This window comes from Nematostella vectensis, chromosome 6 (assembly GCF_932526225.1).
Source record: "Nematostella vectensis chromosome 6, jaNemVect1.1, whole genome shotgun sequence".
NCBI classification, from domain to species: Eukaryota; Metazoa; Cnidaria; class Anthozoa; order Actiniaria; family Edwardsiidae; genus Nematostella; species Nematostella vectensis.
Window position 1 is genome coordinate 9247624 of NC_064039.1, and position 6757 is coordinate 9254380.

Here is a 6757-nt window from a genome sequence, read left to right on the forward strand (position 1 = left end):
ATTGTTCAATGCTTTTACGGCTTTATATATTTTTTAATGCCATTGCATTTAGTGGATATTTTCTTGGGTTAAACGATCTTTGAAATTGATTTGTCCCATCCTCGGATTTGGAAATGACCCTCATTTTACCAGACCCCGGGAGGAACAGGCGAAACTGGTCTATGATCACCTCTCTGGAGCTGTCGAAAGCGAGCACTTTTTAATTACCTATATATACAATATATATATACATTTGCGATAGATGACAAATGGCTGGCACTTAGAGTGAAATTCTCGAGATCAAGATCTTTGTGATAACGTAATCATCTCAGCTATGCAAGTACCAATTACCTCAATGTTGGCCTTATCGCTCCTCCGACACGCATACCGGCTCGGGATAAAATAATTGGTTTGACCACACGACGGAGGTGTGCGTGTGGTATGTTTTGGTTCGCGAGCGTTTCATCCGCATGCAAGCTCGTTTAACCACCTGGTTATGAGCTACGAGAAGAGCTAGCTTGAATGCGATCCTCTGTTAAGGGTTCTTTAATGGTATGGGTACATGAGCGCACGCAGACCTGTTGCTTTAGGCGCCCGCACTTATCTTTGTCTGTTCTAATAACGCGCGAACAAGGTCATTGGGAGTGAATTCAGTGCGAATATGATCACACTAGACACAAGTCAGCACTAAATAACATCTTGCGTCGCAATCGAATCCACGAAATAACACCAATTCAAAGCAATCGGCGGCCAACTACCGAATCATTCTGATAAACTTGAATTAAAAGATTTTCACTATTTGTCGCTTCATGCCAGCTATTTGCGACCTTTTTGTGAGTGTTTCTATGATTGAGTGACGGACGCGTCAGATTCTCGCCGACGAATAAATGAACCCCAGCCATGCTGTAGCCTACTGGCAATTACTCAACCACACGTAGGGTCCGTGCTATCGTTCTTATTCACAACAAATGAGCCCTGCACGCCTCGGTCTCTCATATCACCAGGTAAATATCGTATTATAGAGTGCGGATTATCATTTAATAGATTACTTGCGCTTGCTGTTGCACCCTTCTATATTATATATACAGTTAAACTGTATACCAATGATGGATAAAAATGTCTTGCCTAGGGTGGGGTCGGCCGTAGGGTCCGAATTTCGTGCCATGAATGCGTCACACCTGTAGCTGACCTCTATCATGTCTCCAAACAACAAATACCCCACACAAAAAGTCGATGATGTAACGACCTTGAAAGACTACACACCAGGACCTAGGTACCTTAAGGCAAACCTGTATAATGTGACCACCACGGAAGACAAGACACAAGAACCTGTTAAGAGACCTGCATAATATGACCACCTCATGAGAAAACACCAGAACCTGTAGCCCGAGCTACATAATGTGACCCTTAATTAAAAGAAAACACAAACCTGTGACCGTCCCACAACACACCAAAAGACACAATTTTGAACAGAAGATGAGTAAAGACTGCCAACATCCCGGAAGGCGAAGACCTGTGTATTGATACGTGACATTCAAGATCTTTTAGAACATTGGTAGTCGACCTGTATAACGTGACCCTTGTTCGAAAATATGTAATAAAAATAATAATTTTAAATCAGTATTATTGAAAGACTGATTTGTGACATTCCTGTAAAAAAATCGAGCTTGTCGCGCACGTAGCAAAGATTTTCTGTAGCGTTCCGGGTTTTCGTTTCGCTTTACTAAGACCTCAGACTCGTACAGTCAATAATCAACAAAATAAAAAAAGAAAGAGCTGAGAGGAAAAAGAGAGCTCGCAAGGGAGTCTGGAAAGGAAAGTTGATGGCGCGCAATGCGTTATGGGTAGGGGGAGAAACTTTTATTTTTATTGACGACTATTCCCGCGTGCTCACAGTAAATAAACTAGCAAGGCGCCACGCTATTCATTAGTGCCTGATAAACAGTGTCAAGTGGGGTCACCTCGCGGCGTGAGTCTTATTATTGACCTACTTGCCCTGGGGTTTCAATACAACGCTTGTCAATTGACTTGTTCTCGTGTCGTCGCCAGAGAGGCTCGGCTGTATTGACTTGAAAATGACCAAGTCTTCTACGTACGTGACAGTGGCGACTAGTAGAATAATCATAGTCCTTTGTAGGATTCTTAATCCGAAAGATTCTTAGTCAGAGTTCTTAGTGCGACCATGTTAATCCCCGCCTACTTGATGCAACTGCTTACCAAAGTAAAACTAAGCAAGTACACAGTGCAGAGAGTATATCTCGTCAACAAGGTGTTTAGCCTTACGGTGGTTGATACCCAATTTCCACAGGTCTGGTTGGCATTTTTCAAGTAAACTCTCCTTTTACTAGCGTGTTGCAGCTAGTATTTCTTTTGAGTACCGTGTATAGTAGACGACTTACTAAAATCCCCGAGGGAGGGGGGACTCCGATAAAAACAGACGGGAGTGATCGTCGGCAAAATCAATTTTAACCCTAGGGGATAGCACCTTGGGGTGGTCAACAGAAATTCTAACCCCCAAGAGATAGCAAATTTGGTGTGGTAGAAGGAAATTTTGAACCCTAAGACAGTGTGTAACTGTTGTTTTTGCATTGGTTATTGGTCTCTTCAATCGAAGTCTATTCTCAATGAACATATTTTGGTCAGCAAGTTATAGCAAATAAATGATTCTGTGGAACGGTTGGAACGGCTTTGACGGACCACATAAGCCAACCCCTTCACGAACATTTTGCGAGAATGCAGTTGCCCTGGTTTGGTATTTGTTTCGAGATACACGGCAGTAGAGAACATAATGTACAAAACACAAACATACCTTTAAGGGTAGGCTCGATCTGGGCTCACAGAAAAACGAGCTGGAAATCGAGCCTTATTCAAGGGACGCATAAACGGATATTTCGTGGAGCAAGCAATAAGAAGTCTTCTTCAACAACTCGTTGAATATATTTATGAAACACAAGACCTTTAATTGATTTTATTAGCCTTAAGTGCGATAAACGGTAGCGATGTCCTGTCGGAGCCAGCGAGTCCCAAGCCTATGTCCTACACAAAGCAGAGTGGAATAGGTGTTGGTGTTCTAATGTTCGCTGTCACGTTTGTACTATTGTCCCTTTTCACTCGTCTTCTAAGGAATCCCCGGTCCTCTTGACAGGTTTGAGAGTACATGACAGGTGCCAGGCCGATTTCCTATGTTGAAAAGGCTCGAAATTATGTCTGACAATCAATCAGCTCATAGTGCAAACCTGCTAGCTCAGAACTTGGGACGCTTGAACTCCCCGCTATCCGAACACGGGACAACTTGAGTTCCCCGCTAACTCGAACACGGGACAACTCGAGCTCCCCGCTAACCCGAACAAGGGACAACTCGATCCCCCCGCTAACCCGAACAAGGGACAACTCGATCCCCCCGCTAACCCAAACATGGGACAACTTGAGCTCCCCGCTAACCCAAACATGGGACAACTCGAGCTCCCCGCTAACCCAAACACGGGACAACTCGAGCTCCCTGCTAACCCAAACACGAGACAACTCGAGCTCCCCGCTAACCCAAACACAGGACAACTCGAGCTCCCCGCTAACCCAAACATGGGACAACTCGAGCTCCCCGCTAACCCAAACATGGGACAACTCGAGCTCCCCGCTAACCCAAACACAGGACAACTCGAGCTCCCCGCTAACCCAAACATGGGACAACTCGAGCTCCCCGCTAACCCAAACACGAGACAACTCGAGCTCCCCGCTAACCCAAACACGGGACAACTCGAGCTCCCCGCTAACCAAAACATGGGACAACTCGAGCTCCCCGCTAACCCAAACATGGGACAACTCGAGCTCCCCGCTAACCCAAACATGGGACAACTCGAGCTCCCCGCTAACCCAAACATGGGACAACTCGATCTCCCCGCTAATCCAAACATGGGACAACTCGAGCTCCCCGCTAATCCAAACACGAGACAACTCGAGCTCCCCGCTAACCCAAACACAGGACATTTTGAGCTCCCCGCTAACCCAAACATGGGACAACTAACCCAAACATGGGACAACTCGAGCTCCCCGCTAATCCAAACACGAGACAACTCGAGCTCCCCGCTAATCCAAACAGGAGACAACTCGAGCTCCCCGCTAACCCAAACATGGGACAACTCGATCTCCCCGCTAACCCAAACATGGGACAACTCGAGCTCCCCGCTAACCCAAACATGGGACAACTCGAGCTCCCCGCTAAACCAAACATGGGACAACTTGAGCTCCCCGCTAACCCAAACACGAGACAACTCGAGCTCCCCGCTAACCCAAACATGGGACAACTTGAGCTGCCCGCTAACCCAAACATGGGACAACTCGATCTCACCGCTAACCCAAACACGAGACAACTCGAGCTCCCCGCTTACCCAAACATGGGACAACTCGAGCTCCCCGCTAACCTAAACATGGGACAACTTGAGCTCCCCGCTAACCCGAACACGGGACAACTCGAGCTCCCCGCTAACCCAAACATGGGACAACTCGAGCTCCCCGCTAACCCAAACACGAGACAACTCGAGCTCCCCGCTAAACCAAACATGGGACAACTTGAGCTGCCCGCTAACCCAAACATGGGACAACTCGATCTCACCGCTAACCCAAACACGAGACAACTCGAGCTCCCCGCTTACCCAAACATGGGACAACTTGAGCTCCCCGCTAACCCAAACATGGGACAACTTGAGCTCCCCGCTAACCCAAACATTGGACAACTCGAGCTCCCCGCTAACCCAAACACGAGACAACTCGAGCTCCCCGCTAACCCAAACATGGGACAACTCGAGTTCCCCGTTAAACCAAACATGGGACAACTCGAGCTCCCCGCTTACCCAAACATGGGACAACTTGAGCTCCCCGCTAACCCAAACATGGGACAACTCGAGCTCCCCGCTAACCCAAACATGGGACAACTCGAGCTCCCCGCTAACCCAAACATGGGACAACTTGAGCTCACCGCTAACCCAAACATTGGACAACTCGAGCTCCACGCTAACCCAAACATGAGACAACTCGAGCTCCCCGCTAACCCGAACACGGGACATCTCGAGCTCCCCGCTAACCCGAACACGGGACAACTCGAGCTCCCCGTTAAACCAAACATGGGACAACTCGAGCTCCCCGCCAACCCAAACACGAGACAACCCGAGCTCCCCGCTAACCCAAACATGGGACAACTCGAGCTCCCCGCTAACCCAAACACGGGACATCTCGAGCTCCCTGCTAACCCAAACATGGGACAACTCGAGCTTCCCGCTAACCCAAACATGGGACAACTCGAGCTCCCCGCTAACCCAAACACAGGACATTTTGAGCTCCCCGCTAACCCAAACATGGGACAACTAACCCAAACATGGGACAACTCGAGCTCCCCGCTAACCTAAACATGGGACAACTAACTCAAACATGGGACAACTCGAGCTCCCCGCTAACCCAAACATGGGACAACTCGATCCCCCCAACCCAAACATGGGACAACTCGAGCTCCTCGCTAACCCGAACACGGGACATCTCGAGCTCCCCGTTAAACCAAACATGGGACAACTCGAGCTCCCCGCTAACCCAAACATGGGACAACTCGAGCTCCCCGCTAACCTAAACATGGGACAACTCGATCTCACCGCTAACCCAAACATGGGACAACCCGAGCTCCCCGCTAACCCAAACATGGGACAACTAACTCAAACATGGGACAACTCGAGCTCCCCGCTAACCCAAACATGGGACAACTAACTCAAACATGGGACAACTCGAGCTCCCCGCTAACCCAAACATGGGACAACTAACTCAAACATGGGACAACCCGAGCTCCCCGCTAACCCAAACATGGGACAACTAACTCAAACATGGGACAACTCGAGCTCCCCGCTAACCCAAACATGGGACAACTCGATCCCCCCGCTAACCCAAACATGGGACAACCCGAGCTCCCAGCTAACCCAAACATGGGACAACTCGAGCTCCCCGCTAACCCAAACATGGGACAACTCGAGCTCCCCGCTAACCCAAACACAGGACATTTTGAGCTCCCCGCTAACCCAAACATGGGACAACTCGATCTCACCGCTAACCCAAGCATGGGACAACTCGAGCTCCCCGCTAACCCAAACATGGGACAACTCGAGCTGCCCGCTAACCCAAACACAGGACATTTTGAGCTCCCCGCTAACCCAAACATGAGACAACTAACCCAAACATGGGACAACTCGAGCTCCCCGCTAACCCAAACATGGGACAACTAACTCAAACATGGGACAACTCGAGCTCCCCGCTAACCCAAACATGGGACAACTCGATCCCCCCGCTAACCCAAACATGTGACAACTCGAGCTCCTCGCTAACCCGAACACGGGACATCTCGAGCTCCCCGCTAACTCGAACACGGGACATCTCGAGCTCCCCGCTAAACCAAACATGGGACAACTTGAGCTGCCCGCTAACCCAAACATGGGGCAACTCGATCTCACCGCTAACCCAAACATGGGACAACTCGATCTCACCGGTAAACCAAATATGGGACAACTCGAGCTCCCCGCTAACCCAAGCATGGGACAACTCGAGCTCCCCGCTAACCCAAACACGAGACAACTCGAGCTCCCTGCTAACCCAAACATGGGACAACTCGAGCTTCCCGCTAACCCAAACATGGGACAACTCGAGCTCCCCGCTAACCCAAACACAGGACATTTTGAGCTCCCCGCTAACCCAAACATGGGACAACTCGAGCTCCCCGCTAACCTAAACATGGGACAACTAACTCAAA

The 6757-nt window shown here is 49.3% G+C and overlaps 1 long non-coding RNA gene across 1 annotated transcript; it reads left to right on the forward strand.

The window, feature by feature from the left end:
- The first annotated feature begins 671 nt into the window (after positions 1-671).
- Positions 672-1600, forward strand: LOC116603497. Its single transcript, XR_004290631.2, has 2 exons — positions 672-983; positions 1109-1600. It is a non-coding gene; the product is annotated as an uncharacterized LOC116603497 (long non-coding RNA).
- The last annotated feature ends 5157 nt before the right edge of the window (positions 1601-6757 follow it).